The sequence below is a fragment of the Chiroxiphia lanceolata genome, chromosome W, assembly GCF_009829145.1.
Source record: "Chiroxiphia lanceolata isolate bChiLan1 chromosome W, bChiLan1.pri, whole genome shotgun sequence".
Taxonomy (NCBI): Eukaryota; Metazoa; Chordata; class Aves; order Passeriformes; family Pipridae; genus Chiroxiphia; species Chiroxiphia lanceolata.
In genome coordinates this window covers 2,931,917-2,949,079 of record NC_045670.1, presented here as the reverse complement: position 1 = coordinate 2,949,079, position 17,163 = coordinate 2,931,917, and the positions used below count along the sequence as shown (strand labels likewise).

The 17,163-nt window shown below is 42.8% G+C and overlaps 1 long non-coding RNA gene across 1 annotated transcript in view; it reads right to left on the bottom strand.

The window, feature by feature from the left end:
• Positions 1-15,756, bottom strand: part of LOC116780009 — an 893,112-nt gene extending 877,356 nt beyond the window's left edge. The window contains exon 1 of the long non-coding RNA XR_004354282.1: positions 15,703-15,756. This is a non-coding gene — a long non-coding RNA (uncharacterized LOC116780009). The remainder of the gene's footprint in view (positions 1-15,702) is intronic.
• Positions 15,757-17,163: the final 1,407 nt, after the last annotated feature.

The window sequence follows — 17,163 nt, the reverse complement described above, 5'->3', positions numbered from 1 at the left end:
GGTGGGGCAGCTGTCACTTCTTATCAGTGATCTCTATAATAATGACAGGACCATTGTTTTACTTTTTCTGATTAAACATTAGGGGAGGTTTAGATTAAATATTAGGAAACATTTATTCACTGAAAAGGTTGCAAAGCATTGGAACAGACTGTCCAAGGAAGTGATAGAGTCACCATCCGTGGAAGGGTTCAAAAAACATGTGGATATGACACTTGAGGACATGGTTTAGTGGTGAACTTGGTGGTGGTGCTGGGTTGATGGTTTGACTTGATGATCTTAAAGGTCTTTTTCAACCCTAACAGTTCTATGATTCTATGATTGATCATTTCTTTGCCCAAAGATGTTTGAGTCTAGTAAGCAGATGAGAATGGGGATTATTTTTTCAATTGCAGCATGCTGTGAACAATTACAAAAATCATAGTCAACATTTGTAATAACCTATGACTGAAAAATTTGTGTGAGTTGAAATATATTCACATCAACACATGTAACACTTTCAGGATTATAATTCACATAAATGCTGAATGAATAGGAAATGCTCAGAGTACTGATGCCTGCAACAGTACTATTCTGCTATTCATACAGGAAGATGACTTTTTACTCTTATGCAGATCATTATCAAGGTTTTTTTACTCAGTATAGTGATAGGACCTAGATTTTCTTCTCAACAAAGGCATATTTTTAGCAAAATAATGCAATTGACTGCTCACTTGAATATTTAATTTTACACTCACTTATGCAGAAGCACACCAGCTACTGATACATAAAACCAATTTCTGGTATCACCTATTTCTTATCTCAGTCATTCACATTGCCCAACTTTACTTAGTTTATGAAATATGAATGCTCTGTTTGACTATAGATAAGTACATTCTTGTATCATTCAACAGTTCGTTTCCTGGACTAGTGATTACAATTTAAAAAATTTTAGACTGGGCTCTTAGACATAATCCATGATTTTACAGAAGCTACTAAGTAACTCCCCATCTTTTTGCATTACCCACCAGGTGAAACCAGGTCCTTGAGCGAAAACAATCCCTCGGATGGGTTTGCCTTTGCTTGAGGTGGGACTAATCCAAACAGTCTTCCCTAAAATTCCTCTCATATGCACCACGGGGACTTTATCTCCATCTACAGTATGCAAAGGCTCTGACTGGGCAGGGTCAGCTCGATTGATGGAGCCTCAGGTGTTGACCAACCAGGTGACCTTTGCTAAATGCAGCTCCCAGTGCTTGAGAGTCTCCCCACACAGTGCCTTCAGGGTGGTTTTCAGCAGTCCGTTGCACCATTCAACTTTTCCAGTCACTGGTGCATGGTAGGGGATATGATACACCCACTCAATGTTGTGCTCTTTGGCCCAGGTGTCTACGAGGTCATTCTTGAAATGGGTCCCATTATCAGACTCCGGGGTACCGTGTCACCACAGGACTTGTTTTTCAAGGCCCAGGATGGTATTCCGGGCAGTGGCATGAGGCACGGGGTATGTCTCCAGTCATCCAGTACTTCCTTCTACCATGGTCAGTACGTAGCGCTTGCCTTGGCGGGTTTTGGGGAGCGTGATGTAGTCAACTTGCCAGGTTTCCCCATACCTGTACTTCGACCACCATCCACCATACCATAGAGGCTTCACCCACTTGGCCTGCTTGATGGCAGCACGTCTCACAGTCATGGATGACCTGTGAGACAATGTCCTTGGTTAAGTCCACCCCTCGGTCACGAGCCCATCTGTATGTTGCATCTCTCCCCTGGTGACCGGAGGCGTCATGGGCCCATCGAGCCGGAAATAATTCTCCTTTGTGCTGCCAATCCAGATCTACTTGAGAGACTTTAATCCTGGCAACTCGGTCCCCCTGCTCGTTTTTACAATGCTCCTCATTAGCCCGTTTCTTGCCTACATGAGCATCTACGTGACCGACTTTCACACTCAGCTTCTCTACCCGACCAGCGATGTCCTGCCACATCTCTGCTGCCCAGATGGGTTTCCCTTGGCGCTGCCAGTTGGCCTTTTTCCATCGCTCCAACCATCCCCACAGAGCATTGGCCACCATCCATGAGTCAGTGTAGAGATAGAGTCTTGGCCACTTCTCTCATTCAGCTATATCCAAAGCCAACTGAACGACTTTAAACTCTGCAAACTGACTTGACCCAACTTGTCCTTCGGTCGCTTCTGCAACTCACCGTGTGGGACTCCATACGGCTACCTTGAACTCCAGCTCGTACTGGAGCTCCAACATGTCCGGCACAGCAGCACTCAGGGGTGGTGTGACTTCATTGAGTCCACAGTAATCCACCGTCAGCCTCCACTCTCCACTGGACTTACGCACTGGCCATATAGGGCTATTAAAGGGTGAGTGAGTCTTGCTGACCACCCCCTGGGTCTCCAGGTCACGGATCATCTTATGTATAGGAGTCACAGAGTCTCGGTCGGTGCGGTATTGTCGACGGTGCACTGTCACTGTGGCTATTGGTACCAGTTGTTCTTCAGCCTTCAGCAGTCCCACAGGAGAGGGGTCCTCTGAGAGACCAGGCAAGGTGTTCAACTGTCTAATTTCCTCTGTCTCCACAGTAGCTATGCCAAAAGCCCAACGAAGTCCTTTTGGGTCTTTGAAATACCCACTCCTCAGGTAATCTATGCCAAGGATGTACGGGGCCTCTGGACCAGTCACGATGGGGTGTCTGTGCCATTCCTTCCCAGTCAGGCTCACTTCAGCTTCCAGTACAGTCAGCTGTTAGGATCCCCCTGTTACCCCAGAAATGGAGATGGATTCTGCCCCTACGTATCCTGATGGCATTAAAGTACATTGTGCGCTGGTGTCCACTAAGGCCTTATATCTTTGTGACTCTGATGTGCCAGGTCACTGAATCCACACTGTCCAATAGACCCGATTGTCCCTCTCCTCTACCTGGCTAGAGGCAGGGCACCCTTAGTCCTGGTCATGGTACTCATTGTGCTCTTCTTGTGAGCATGACCTGGAGGTCCCTTCAAGAGGACCAGACGTATCATCATTCCTGTACCGTCCGGAGTCTTGCCCACGAGAGACTGGAGTAGCATTTACCCTTGAAGAGTTCCTTGTGGTACTTGTTCCTGTTTTCAGTTCACGTACCCGGGCTGCTAAGGAAGAGGTGGGTTTCCCATCCCACTTCCTCATATCTTCTCCGTACTCATGGAGGTAAAACCATAGATTGCCACGTGGAATGTGCCCTCTCTCCTTAACTGGGGGACGTTGGCTCCTAATAGCAGAGACTCTTGTTTGTCCTGGCGCGATATGGAAGATCCCTTCCTTAATTTCTTCTCTTAGCTTCTGGTGTCCCTCTTCAATCTTCTCTTCCAGGCTTCGGACATGTTCGACCAGTTTGGTTTCCACAGATGAGATGTGGGCTCGTAATGGGGCAGTGACAGTGTCTTCATAAATCCTGAGTTTACTAACCAACGCGTCCACCTTGTCCTCTCCCTCCCTCCATTGCCAGAGGCTGCCAGAGGCTGAGAGTTTCCTGCCTCCTTCTAATCCCCTGATCAATGACTACATCTCGAGACAGGGATCCCAGCTGTCTGGCTTCACTCCCATCTAGAATTGTATCGTTAGCTGCGGCATCCCAGATTCGGAGCAGCCAGGTCAGAATGGACTCATTCGCCTGTCGTGTGAACTCTCTCCAGAGCTCACGTAGTTCACCCAGGGATAGGGACAGAGTGATTATTTCTGGCTCTGTCTCCTCCGGTGGATGTGAAGGTCCTGCCTCTTCATCATCATTTGCTATACGGACTGATTTAGTCTTTGATTTCCTTTTCTGGACAGGGGTGACTGCTATTGGTTTCGGTTGTTCTTCTGGCTCCTCGATGGTTTGTGTGGACATGGTGCCGGTTGATTCATTTCTTTCTCCCTCTGACTCAGCTGTGGTTTGGGTGGACGTGGTGCCTGTGGATTTGCTCCTTCTCTCCTCCCCCTGACAGTGCTGTACCATGTCAAGTAGTGTTCGGTAGGCAGTGACCAGTAGGTTGCTGTGAGCTGGTCATCTCTGGAGCTGCCAGAGCATTTTCCCTTCTCCAGTCTTATCATGCTAACAGGATCCTGCAGTTGTTCAGGGGTGAATTTCCAGATCATTGGAGGAGAAAACTTCTCCAAATACTGGTCGATGTCCTCCCACTTCCTGTGCCACTCAGCATTATCCACTCCCAGAGCAGACGTCCAAACAACCTCCCCAGAAGGCCCTGTTCTAACCCTAAACATGGTGTAGACAGTACAGAGTAGACAAAGCAACACTAACAATAACATTATGCTGTCCTTAACATCAAAAGGGAACTCAATATTTTCAAAAACTGTTGTAGCAGGTCTGAAGGGGAAGAAGGAGGTGAGAGGCTGGAAACAACCATTCCGCCCTGATTCCCCAAAGGGCTGGGTGCGATTTTTAATGAGGTCCCAGAGGTAGCAACCCAAACCAGGACAGGCAAACAGGACTGAATACACATTTACAATGAAACTCATTGCTTCTGATGTTATGATGACATAAATATAGTATACTAATAAAGCAATTTGGATCCCTCTCCCTGGTTTTAAAGAAAGCATCAAAACAGGTAAATAGTACCCCATCTGTGGAAATATGAACATACTCAGATACAACATCCACGTGAATGCATCAAACAACATGGTGATCAGGGAGTTTCTATATCCAAATAGACAAATGCTTAAAATGAAATTGTGATTCTGACTTCTCTCTCTCTGCCCCACTCTGGGCGTCAAAAATGTACTGGTTTAAAAGTTAACCAGCAGGGGAAACCAACCCAACTCAAAAGAAAGATTACAAGTCAGAATAACAATTTAATAAAATAATACAATAAGTACGACCACACGGACAAGCAACCGGTCCTAACCCACAAAGCCCAAATGTACAACCCAGTACCCCGGGGCACAAACAAAGCGGTGCTCCCTGGGCTCCCCCTTGAGTCCAAAGCAAAGGGAGAGGGGAAAAACCTACTGGTGGGAGAACTGCTGCAGTCCGACCAAAAGTGGTGATTGCAGTCCAGCCAAGGCTGGTGGTCTCAGTCCGACTGAGAGCGGTGAGCTGCAGTCCTCCTCTGGATCCCACGAGTGGTGGTACGGTTCTGAAACTCCAGGTTTATATATTCTCCAACTCAGGCAGGAATGCTTAGTCCCTCCCTCAGAGCGGGGAATTCCATAAAAGGATGCTCAGTCCTTCCCTCAGAGTAGGGAATTCCATAAAAGGGTGTAAGGGTGCTCAGTCAGGGAATTCCACAAAAGGGCATGAGGACAGGAACATCCCCCCACCTCACAGGCCTCTACTGACAACAGTTTCTGGGAAATGGCATGGAGGGCTGTAGAATACACAGTTTTGGGTTACACCCATCCAGTGATGAATCGGTCCCAACTGTTCTAACTAGGACACATGGACTATAGGGGGGATCAAGACCACCAAAGATCCCCGAAGCCCTCCTACCCATTTCCAGAAAGGTCTATGAGACTGGACTGCGCATGATAACTAATTTGCATAGAAAGCGAGAAACTTATCTATAAAAAGGTACCCCCATGAAGACCAAGTGTGTGCATGCTCCAGGACCCTGGATATACCATCAACTGGATCAATGCTGGAACCAGGACCAGTGATCTCTCTTTCTTCCTTTCTTCCTTTCTTTATCTCTCCCCCTGTTCAATCCATCTCTGTCTCTTCCCTTTCACCTGACCCCTTTATCCAAAACCCACTGCTGTGTGCTCACACTGGGAGGTCAGGGACTAACATACCAATTTCCATGCCAAGTGTGCAATTTGCAATTAAAACTTTGTAAGCTTTTGTGGACCCTCTGACTTTTGTCGTTCCTTTCAACCACAAGCATCTAAGAATGTTGGGTACTCCCTTCCCCTTAAGGGTGGGACACCACACATACCTGGCCCAAAGTCTCCATATGTTTTTCACAATTCTGCATGGGCTGCCAACAAGACTACTAGTACTTTAGATTTAGTGCTAAAGGAAGAAAATCCTTTAGAGAATCTTTGTATGCTTATCCTAATGAAATTGGAACTAGATATTTGTGTGCCTAAATACAATTGCTCAGAACAGTAGAATCTGGAGTTCTGAGAGGCTAGTGACTTAAGTTTCTCTGTTCTTGCTGCCTGAAAGTTCAGAACTTGAACACAAGTCAGCCACTGTCCTATGTATGAAGTTCTCTGATAATAAAACAATAAGTGCAAACTATTACCTGGACCATGTAAATGATCAAGGAAGTTAGAACTCGTATATGAATTCAAGATGAAATTTAACAGGACAGTTTCAATGTAGCCAAAATATTTAGGTTTCTTTCATCCATGCATTTAAAAAGTAGTTTATTCTAGTCTCCCAGGTTAGGTAATAGGTAACCTGGGGCTTCAGCTGGTAAAATGGTAACAATCACTGTACAAAAACCTGCGAAATCATTTTGCAATTTACTCAAGCTCTAATATGTTTTTGTGACCAGTAAATATATTTGTAAAGAGATTTCTTGCATTAACCTCCATCAATAAAAATTATTATTCAGTAATGCCTTAAAATTAGTATACTTACATTGAGGTATTAAACTTCAGTCTCTATGGCAAAGAGTAAATTATCTTTTTATTTTCATTTCATAGGAATAGAGATATACATAGAGGTAAAAGAGTTTACTTGAAGTCAAGTACAAGATATTATCAGAACTAGGGTTAAAACTAGGGGTTTTCCAGAGTTGTTCATATACTTACACTACTTGATATTCCCACTTCCTTTGTTCTTTTACTCTAATATAAATGACTTTGTTATGACGAGAATGTTAAAGAGGAAAATATCCAAAAGATGAATGTGTAATTATTTTTGTGTCCTACCATCTATAAAATGAACAATTCATTTTCTCTTGGTAGATAAGCACACATCTGCATTAGTGTATTGCATATAGAATGAAAGCGGGAATATTTAAGTCTTTAAAGTCATATTTAAACTATAAAAATGAACATGTTTTTCAGCAAACATCTAAAATGCACTTTTATGTTTCAAAGCAGTATATGACTAGTGACTTATTTACCTTGAGGAGAATGACTGATATGTCTGTTTGGAATTATTCTTGGAATTAGACCAGCATGAGGTCTTCTCTGCCAATCTAAGGTAATACTGCTGAAAGGCAAGAAGTCCAAAGTGATGTATGTCTAGATGACTGTGCACTGACAATGTCATGCCTGGCAGAAGTTCGATATGCCTTAAGCAAAAAAGACCTCAGGAAAATGGGTAAATCTGGAGGCATCATCAGTCTATGAGGCATGGTAAACATAAATTCCTTTCTCATGGATATTTAGTAAACAGAACCAAAAAACTTCTCAAGTTGATGGACAGGTTTTATTCACAACTATAGTCCAGACTTCTGCCACAATGAAACACCTTCTTAAATTACTGTGAAGATTAACTAACTAATTATTTACCTAAGAATACACAGCATAATGGAAAATACAAGAGCACTGTTTTCAGTTAATTTGTAAAGCCTTTACAACCCCCAGAGATCCTATTAAAAGAAAATCAGACAATTTTAAATGAGAATGTGGACAGTTAATCATAGTCTGATGCTACAAGGACTATGTTTCTTGTTAGAGAAAATGTTCAAATTCTGCTTTCCCTTAACGTGGTGTACATCAAAAAAGATGTTTCAGTTGCAATCATTTTGTATCAGGATAAGTCTGATATAAAATCAGGGCAGAATCAATCCTACTGGGACTTACATATGTAAGTAAGGCAAGTATGATTTGGCAAGCAATATGCATGAAAACTAATTTGATTGCTTTAAAATATTCTTTTGAAATGCTTTCTTTAAGTGATTCTGGAAAAAAAAAAGCAGCAGGGTATATACTGACATCTGAAGTTTATCTGCCTCATTCTGCTTCCTTGAAGTTATGTAAATTATGTATGCCCTCTTCACTTTGGCTAAGTCTGCTCTCAGAAAGATATTAATTATCATGCAACAACTTTCACTAATTGTTTCTCCCTTTCAAGCATCAAAAAATTGGTTGTGTTGACAATAATAAAGGATAATGAATGGTTGTTAAAGTGTCTGTAGTGCAAAATGAAATACTGCTTCTGTTAATAATTTCAGTGAGAAAAAGTCATTATGATTTTAATGATATTATGGGTATGCATTCCCCCCCCTTTTTTAGGGGAAATAATCCATTTTTCTACCATTTACAGAACTTGGAAAACCTCTATCAGTGCACTCAAATTATTATTAAATAGCTCATTAAAATATCCTAAACCATACCACAAACAGTACATAAATTCTTCATGTTCAGAAATCCCATTTTCTTCAAAGGTTTGGTTTGATTTCAGTGGAAACTCTGTAAACAGGGGGTTGAAAATCTAGGTTCTTAATAATAAAAAAATCCTGATGCTAAAAGTAGAGATGACAAAAAAGTCAAACGCATTTTAAGAAAAAGCTTGAACAAAGATATTTTGTACAGCGTTATTGCAGTGAACAGGAGCAGGCAAACAGGGGCGTGGCATGACAGTGAGACCATGTCACGGCAGTTCGCATGGCAGTTTGCACAGGCAGGGAAAGCAGGAAGCGCTCCTCTCTGACCACCCTAGAGCAGCCAATAGAAGCAGTAAACAGACAGTAGCCGGTAAGGAAGAGCAAAGAGATCCTTTCAGCCCAAGTCTTATTAGTGTACTAGTTTAAGCTTCCTCAGTTATGATGTTGACATGTGTTGCAGTCGTAGTGAGACTGGACTGTTTGCTAAAGAGGATGAGTTATGAGGTAGACCAAACTCCTCTCTCTTTGCAATTGTAATGTCAAATTAAGGGGCTTTACTCGAGGAAAATGTGGAAAAACAGAAGAAATAACAACCCTTTATTAAAAGATATATGTCTGTTAGCAAAAACAGTAACAAGAAACAACAATAACAACAACAAGTCTAAATGGATACTCCTCTGTCCGTTAACACAGTCCTAATTGTGGCCTGCCAGGGATGTTGTTGGATCGCTGGAAGGTGCAGGGTCTGCAGCGCCCTGTTGTGGTCTGCAGGGGGAGCTGTGGGATCGTTGAAAAGTACAGGACCTGCAGTACCTGGTCGTGGTCGGCAGGGGGCACTGTGGGATCGTTGGAAGGTGCAGGACCTGCAGTACCTGGTCATGGTCGGCAGGGGGCGCTGTGGGCTCCGGTAGCCACCACGTGGGCAGAGGGGTCTGGAGGGAGCAGCCCCGGTCCGCAGGAGAAACCGAGAGGGAAACAGGGGGGGGGACCCCTTCTCCTCAATGGAGGGAAGGGGTGAGGGAAAAAAAAGGTTCACCCCTCAAGAGGACTCACTGTTCCCAGATGATAGTGTTTCCAAGGCTCTCCGTTTTTTCTCCAGCAAGCACAGACCTCTCCGATGAAAAGAAGCAGCAAAGACTCGTCGACCCCGGTGGGAATCACACGACACTGGCAGTGCAGGATCGGTAGGCAGGTCTCACCAGGACGGAAAAACCAGGGAAGAGAGCTGGCTCCCAGACTTTCCTCTAGAGATGCCTGAAAACAGTCCCCGTCCCTGTCCTGGTCCGAACACTCTGCCGTCTCTCGTGTCCTCCCCGTCTCTGTCTCCAAACCTTCCCCCATCACCCCAGCAGTTAAAGGCCCATTAAGCAGATCAGCCAGTTCCTTTGTAAGGCTAATCGACTCCCTTCCCCCCTTCGAACTCTGTTTCTCTTACAGGGAAAACAGGGGAAGGGAAAATTCCTCTCTCAGATTTATAACCCATAACAACATGTCATAAAGCTCAATCCCTTGTAGCTTCAGGAGTCACTGTACCAGCCGTGTCAGAGGCCTCCAACCAGCCAGACCTGCTGATGGTAGATGCAGCTCTCCAGGTCACAGGTTATCAGGAGTGCCTGATGTCTCTTCATGAGGCTGGGACCAACAGTTATTTTGCAGAAGGTGTACTGTGATTGAAGAGTTGTGTCACCAGGTGATGGAATTACGGGAAGAAGTGAACAGGTTTGGTAACATTCAAGTGAACAAGCAAGAGATAGACTGATTATTCTCAGGGACACTACAGTCTCAAGACTCTTGGGAGTCTCAAACCTCTATTGTAGTGGAGAAGTAGGTGGACTCAGAACCCTGCAGAGTAATTAGTCAAAGGACTGTTACTCAAGGGTCTGTTAGAGATGAAGGCTGGAAGTAGGTCACTGCACGTACCAGGAGGAAGATTCCTCCTCCTTCTCAATATTTGACAGGTAGGACTGGTACCTTCTACAACAGGTATGAGGCTCTGGAACTAGAAGGCCAGACAACTGATGAGGTGAGTGAAGGTTCTTCTGGGGTAATGGGGCCTCCTAAAAGAACACCACCTATATGCTACATCAAGATCTCTGTCAAAAGGAAAAGAAGGGTAGTTGCAATAGAAGACTCCTTCTAAGGGGAACAGAGGGTCTGATATGCAGACTGGACTCAACTCACAGGGAGCATCACATAGCTGGTACAACCCAGGCCAAAAAATTCCAAAAAAAACTGGATGAAACCTTTATGGAACACCTCCTAAGGGTGCCCTCCTTGATCTTCTGCTTGCCAACAGAGTGGATCTTGTGAGTGACATGGAGATTGGTGACTGTCTTGGACACAAAGACCACAAAGCAATTGAGTCTAAAATCTCTGTTGACAGGAGGAAAAGTGCAAGCAAAACCTCAGCTCTGCACATGAGGAGAGCAGACTTCAGGCTGCTCAGGGAATTGTTAAGTAAGGTCCCCTGGGAAAATGTTTTTGCAGGTGCTGGGGTACATCAGTGCTGACCACTTTTCAAACATCACCTCCTAAAGGCAGAGGAACAGGCAATTCCCAAATGTCAGAAGTCAAGCAGAAGACCGGTTTGGCTGAACAGGAATCTTCTCTTGGAAATAAGGCAAAAAAGGAAGGCATATACCCAGTAGAAACAAGGTCAACTGACATGGGAAGAATTCAGAAATGCTGCTTGCTACTGTAGGGAGAAAATTTGTGTGGCCAAAGTTCAACTGGAGTTGAAGTTGGTCTCACTTCAGTGCCTGGTAAAGTTATGGAGAAGATTATTCTGGGAGGTATTGAAAAACATCCGGAAAGACAACGCTGTCATTGGTCACAGTCAGTACGGTTTCCTGAGGGAAAAGTCCTGCTTATCAAACCTGATTTCCTTTTAGGACAAGGTAACCCACCTAGTTGATCAAGGGAAGCCAGTTGATGTAATCTTTTTGGATTTCAGAAAAGCTTTTGATACTGTCTCTCACAGTATCCTTCTGGACAAAATGTCTAGCACACAACTGAATAAACATGTCATGTGATGCGTGAGCAATTGGCTCATGAGTCGAGCACAGAGGGTAATAGTGAATGGGATAACATCAGACTGATGACCTGGAAATTTCGTCTGAGGTCCTGTGCTCTTCAATACCTTCATAAATGACTTGGATGCAGGACTGGAAGGGATACTGAGCAATGGGATAAAAAAAAGGGATACTTTGCAGATGACCCAAAACTCGAAGGCAGGGAGGCCCTGCAGAGAGACTTCGACAGATCAGAGGGCTGGGCAATCACCAACCATATGAAGTTCAACAAGGGGAAGTGTTGGATCCTGCACCTGGGATGGGACAACCCGGGATGTACTTACAGACGGGGGAATGAGATGTTGGGAAGCAGTGCTGCGGAAAGGGACCTGGGAGTCCTGGTTGACAGAAAGTTGAATGTGAGTCAACAGTAGGTCCTGGCAGTCAGGAGGGTTAACCATGTCCTGGGGTGCATCAGGCACAGCATTGCCAACCCGTCAAGGGAGGTGATTGTCCTGCTGTACTCTGCACTGGTGTGGCCTCACCTTGAATATCATGTGCAGTTTTGGGCACCACAATATAAGGAAGATATTAAGCTACTAGAGAGCATCCAAAGTAGGGCAACAAAGATGGTGAAGGGCATTGGGGGGAAGCTGTATGAGAAGTGAGTGACTTGGTCTGTTAAGCCTGGAGAAGAGGAGACTGAGGGGAGACCTCATTGCAGTCTACAACTTCCTCGCGAGGGTAAGAAGAAGGGCAGGCACTGATCCCTCCTCTGTGGTGACCAGTGACAGAATCCGAGGGAATGGTCTGAAGCTGTGACAGGGGAGGTTTAGGTTAGATATTAGAAAAAGGTTCTTCACCCAAAGAGGAGTTGGGCACTGGAACAGGCTCCCTAAAGAAGTTGTCACAGCACCAAGCCTGACAGAATTCAAGAAGTGTTTGGATGATACTCTCAGACACATAGTGTGACTCTTGGGGATGGTCCTGTGCAGGGGTAAGAGTTGGACTCTATGATCCTGGTGGGTCCCTTCCAACTCATCATTTTCTGTGATATTCTGTGATTTCATTTAGCTATCAAAATCTCATGTGTATGTAAGTTAATATAAAGTTGATAAATGTCATGTGTACTAGAACTTATTTGTGAGATATATGGGTGAATTAACATCTCTTTAAGAAAAATACTTCTTTAGCATACATACACACATTTTCTAATAGCTATCACAATTGCATTCTTGTTGCCAAGTTATGTCCCAATACACATATATAATTCTCATTCTTTAAGAGAAGCTACTCACATAATGCTATATATATATTTATTTCTGTATGTATGCACATCCCTCTCTAATTTCTAGTGGTTTCTAATTATAGACATGAAATAAATGTTTACATTGTTTTCAGGTGCAAATGCCCTGTCAAACTCTTATGAAGACAGTACTTAATTTAAAAAATATTTTTTATATTTAAAATGTAACAAAAACTTTAATCTCTTCAGTAGTTTTAGTTGTAGCACCACTGTTACTCTGTGAAAGCATTAATAAGATCTTAGACTGATTTTGATTCTATTACTCATCTTAGTTTTTTGTTAAATATTCATAACTCAATTACTGATCTTTTATGGTATAAGCTAAAAACAACAGAAACTGAAGCATATATTGAACATGATAAAAGTAATTGTCCTATAATAATTTTGTTTCACTGAGAGTAGTGAATACCTTCATTTAAGTACAGAGTGTATACAGGAGTGCAAAATACCTTGTAGTGCTATACCACTGCTCCTCAGGAGAGTTTTGAAGAACTTTCATGTAAATACCAATGTGGTCCACTCAACTCTTGGGAATACAATAAGAATCATCAAATTAATCAACAGCATCACTTGTCTTAGCCCTGCAAAAATAGTTTGGATAGGACAAATTTTGTGCTCAGTTCAGTCAAGCTGACTTGAACCAATAAGGTGGCTGCATTTGTTGTGGTATTTGTTCATCTTCTGAAGAAATGTGATATCACTAGTACAGAGATTTTTTTGTTAAAATACCTATAGGTATTTTACCTACTGATGTTCTTTCTAACTTTTTTTCTCTCTGGTCTACTGAACTTTGAATATTTCTTAGTAAAGTGGGACATCTTGAACAGGAGTGAAGAGTGTCCTCACCCAAGAATAGTCCATTCATGCAGGGCAGGGTCTGATTTCCCTACAGAGAAATGACCTATGGGCAAACCAATGACAGGCACAGGGACTTAGGTGAAATTTAGGCTCGCTTAATCCAGGTCAGTTTAATGTAACTCAACTTTCATAGAATAGAATAGAATAGAATAGAATATCCCGAGTTGGAAGGGAACCACAAGGACCATAGAATCCAACTTCTAGCCCTGCACAGGACAACCTCAAAACTCATTCATTCTGACATCTCTGTCATAAGTGAGAGAGTGGTGGTGAATTTGTGACATAGGTACACAAACAGAGAACAGCTGACCACATCCCAAATAAGGTTATGTTCTTGGAAAGTAAGGGTCTTGAGCAAAGTTCTGACTTCTCTGAAGATTACATAAACAGAATAAGTTACTGCATGGGTAGAGTAGAAGCATACTCTCTCTGATAGATACAACCTACCACTTACTGCTTTTAAGTGTATTTATGAAATGAAATGGCTCTAGAATGAAATGACTTCTTCTGTTCTGAAAGGGATGAAAACTGAGATGAAAACAAAAAATAAATATTGGAGAGACTAAGACAAATCATTCTACTTGCATGAAGACCTTAGAAAATTGTAAGTTTGGAAGTTTCCTAGTAAGTCAATATACCAAAAGTTTCATTAAAAGAGAATCATGCACAGTCAAGCTTTTAAAAGGTTGGAAATGTGAGAATTAAAGCTTCCTTTATAACCTTTATGATACTCTCTTTGATCATATACTAGTTTTCTCACATATTCCATCAGCAAAGTTTAAAGGTAAGATCTTCAAAGCCATAGCACAGGTTTCTTTGATTTGAGTGAACAGAGTAACCAATAACTGAGGTCAGATACTTTTCTGTATGTGGACAGCTCTCAGAGACATATAACACATACTTTGCCTCTGAGTTACACAATCGATACAGCAGTGAAATACTGAAATATCAGGATATCCTAGTGCTGGGAGAAATGCATGTTTCAGCAGTAGTAACAAACACCTAAGGATTTATAAACAACTAAGGAAAAAAAATATTTGGTACACTCAGTCTGAAGTCCATTCCCCTGATGTGGAAACCAAACCAAATGAACCAAATTTATCTCCCTGTTCACAAACTTCAAAAGCTTCAAAGATAACTTTTAGTACCTACATCTGTTACCTATTTTTTGCATAGAGGTTGGTGGAATTACCTTGTATAATTTTCAGTAAATATTTGTTCTTATTTTTAAGTGATTCACTGTAATTTCCTTCACTTTTCTGCATTTATATTGTAAGAAAGTAGTTCACTGGAAGAAACAGGCACTGTAATAGAAATTTTAAAACAAATATTACCAAATACTCGTGGAAAGAAAATATTTAATTCATACTCATGAACATAACACCTTTCATAATTCAGAACTCATTATATGGTGATGTCTCTTGGGCAAGATTCAGCTCCTTTGGAAATGCTCCAAAATATCTGCCTTCTGGTCAGTCCATGATTTCTTCCAGGATCCCTGGGTGGTTTGGGTTTCTCATTTGTGCCAGTTTCATGATCAGTGCTACTGACTTACTCCATGTAGCGATGGTTGCGTGATGTGTAGAGGGGATGTTTCCTTTGAACAGTGTAGCACAGGCAATTGCAGTGCCAAGAGGAGTTGTGCTTCTGCACCAACAACTTCTGAAGCAACTCAAACCCTCTCATACACTGGTAATGTCTCTTTTTCAGTCGAGTTGTAGCAGGCTTCTGATCCTTGATACCCCCTAGAGGTCGACCTTAAGTCTCTATGGTCACGGTCTCTGGCTGCAGTGTAGAGCATTTTTCACAGCTAGTTCTGTTTGGACTGGACCAAAGGCTACTGCATGAGCTGTGTCCTGTTTGATATGTTCATAGTCCTGCTGATGATTTGAGTCCCAGTTGAAATAGTTTTTCTTTCAGGTCACTTGATAGAGAGGGTTAACACACCAACTGTAACCTAGAATATGCATCCTCTGGAAACTTACAGTGTTTAAGAAGGTTTGTTTCCTTTTCTTAGCTGGTGGGGACATAGCTGTTATCTATGATGGAATGAATTACACAGACTTCTGACTTGGTGGACTGTATCGGGGAGGGGTTACTTTATCAGGGAAAAAAGGTTCGAGAGATACTGGAACGTGGAAAACTAGACACCGTTGCTAGTTAACAAAGTAACTATTTATTATGAAAGGTGACTAACAGTAAAAAACAGTACTCAAGAGAAAGGGATTAGGAAGGAGAAAAGTGAACAAAAAAAAAACCCTAAAAGGAAGACGCGACACCCTACTCACCCAGATGTCACCTATAAGACAGTCTTACCCACCCTAACCAGTAATAAAGCCTCTCTGCAGCAGCTGCGTGTTCCGAAGGGCTGGCAGGTTCCCACTTCAGCAGGGGTCCCTGTTAAAAGCAACTTGGTCCTTCGTGAAGAACCGGCTACCCGACACGGAAAGCGTGTCTGCTTTTATACAGTTCATTGAGTACACCTGCCCGGGGAGGTGTGGTCAGTACCGCCCCGTCAGGGGTTCTCAATCCCACCCCCTTGGTTATGTAAGTGCACCCCTTCTGCGCATGCGTGAGAACTTTGGAAATCCCCTCACGCATGCGTAGTGAGTCCTGGGGGTCTTTCCCAATTGAGTCTGGGGGCGAACCTTCCTCATCTCATCATCACTTTCTCCTCCAAATGCCCTTGACAAGCCACTGACCAATCACGGGAGACCAATTAAAACAGTTTATACAGAAGTTCTCCCTCCAAGGCCAAATTCACTGTTTTATCAGTGAACTTGACAGGGAGAACTATAAACTACTGCAGGTGGCTAAGGCCAAATACAGACCAAAACTATCAGACATAAATCGGTTTATTACCCATCACTCAGGGTTTTTATATCATTCACTTTTAACCAGGAGTAGTTAAGCAAATTAAGACAGAACACAGATGCAAGTCACACATCCATCAATCTCTCAGGTTGACCTATCACACAGACACCACACACACAAACCTTGGAGTTTCAAGTTACCCCTTTCACACCCCCACATGGTAAAAATGCAAACAGGATAACTCAACTTGTTTCTGGGCAGTAAATCACGACCTAGAGAAAACAATACAAGGTCATCTAGACATTCCTTAGACCTTTCTGATCTTCTTCCTTTCCCGTTCTCATGCTTGACTTGCTATATCTCCCCCCTTTCTGTATTTAGCACCATGAAGGAAGACAACTATCACTCGGCACTTGATGATTCTGGCTCAAGGGGAAATTCAATGTAGTCACTGCAAAACTTAGCAAAGATTACTACAATTCACACCACAACTTCTAGTTTACAAGGCATGTCACCTATCGTCTAACCACATGATAGCAAATTCTAAGGCATCTAAACAAACCATAAAGGCTTAATTAACTTTGCTTAAATTTTTAACTCTTGCAAGAAGTTATCAAAGGCAGTGCAATCTACACAGATTCTCATTAATAAGGTGACTGCAACAGAGGCAGTAACTAAAGTAACTACTGCTAATATGATACAGAATAGCTAAGCAATACAGACCTTAGATGCAGAGAAGATCAAGGCCAAATAAACTAAACGGAAATTGTCAGGGGTTTACACTGCACCCACTGTTGTCATGATACATTATACTTGCTCATCTAGAAATTCAAGTCAACCCCAGACAATGCTGGTGTCACTGGTCATCTGTTCTCTCTTCCTGGCTCTGTTGTTACAAGGTACCACCTGCAGGCCCTGGATTTCTG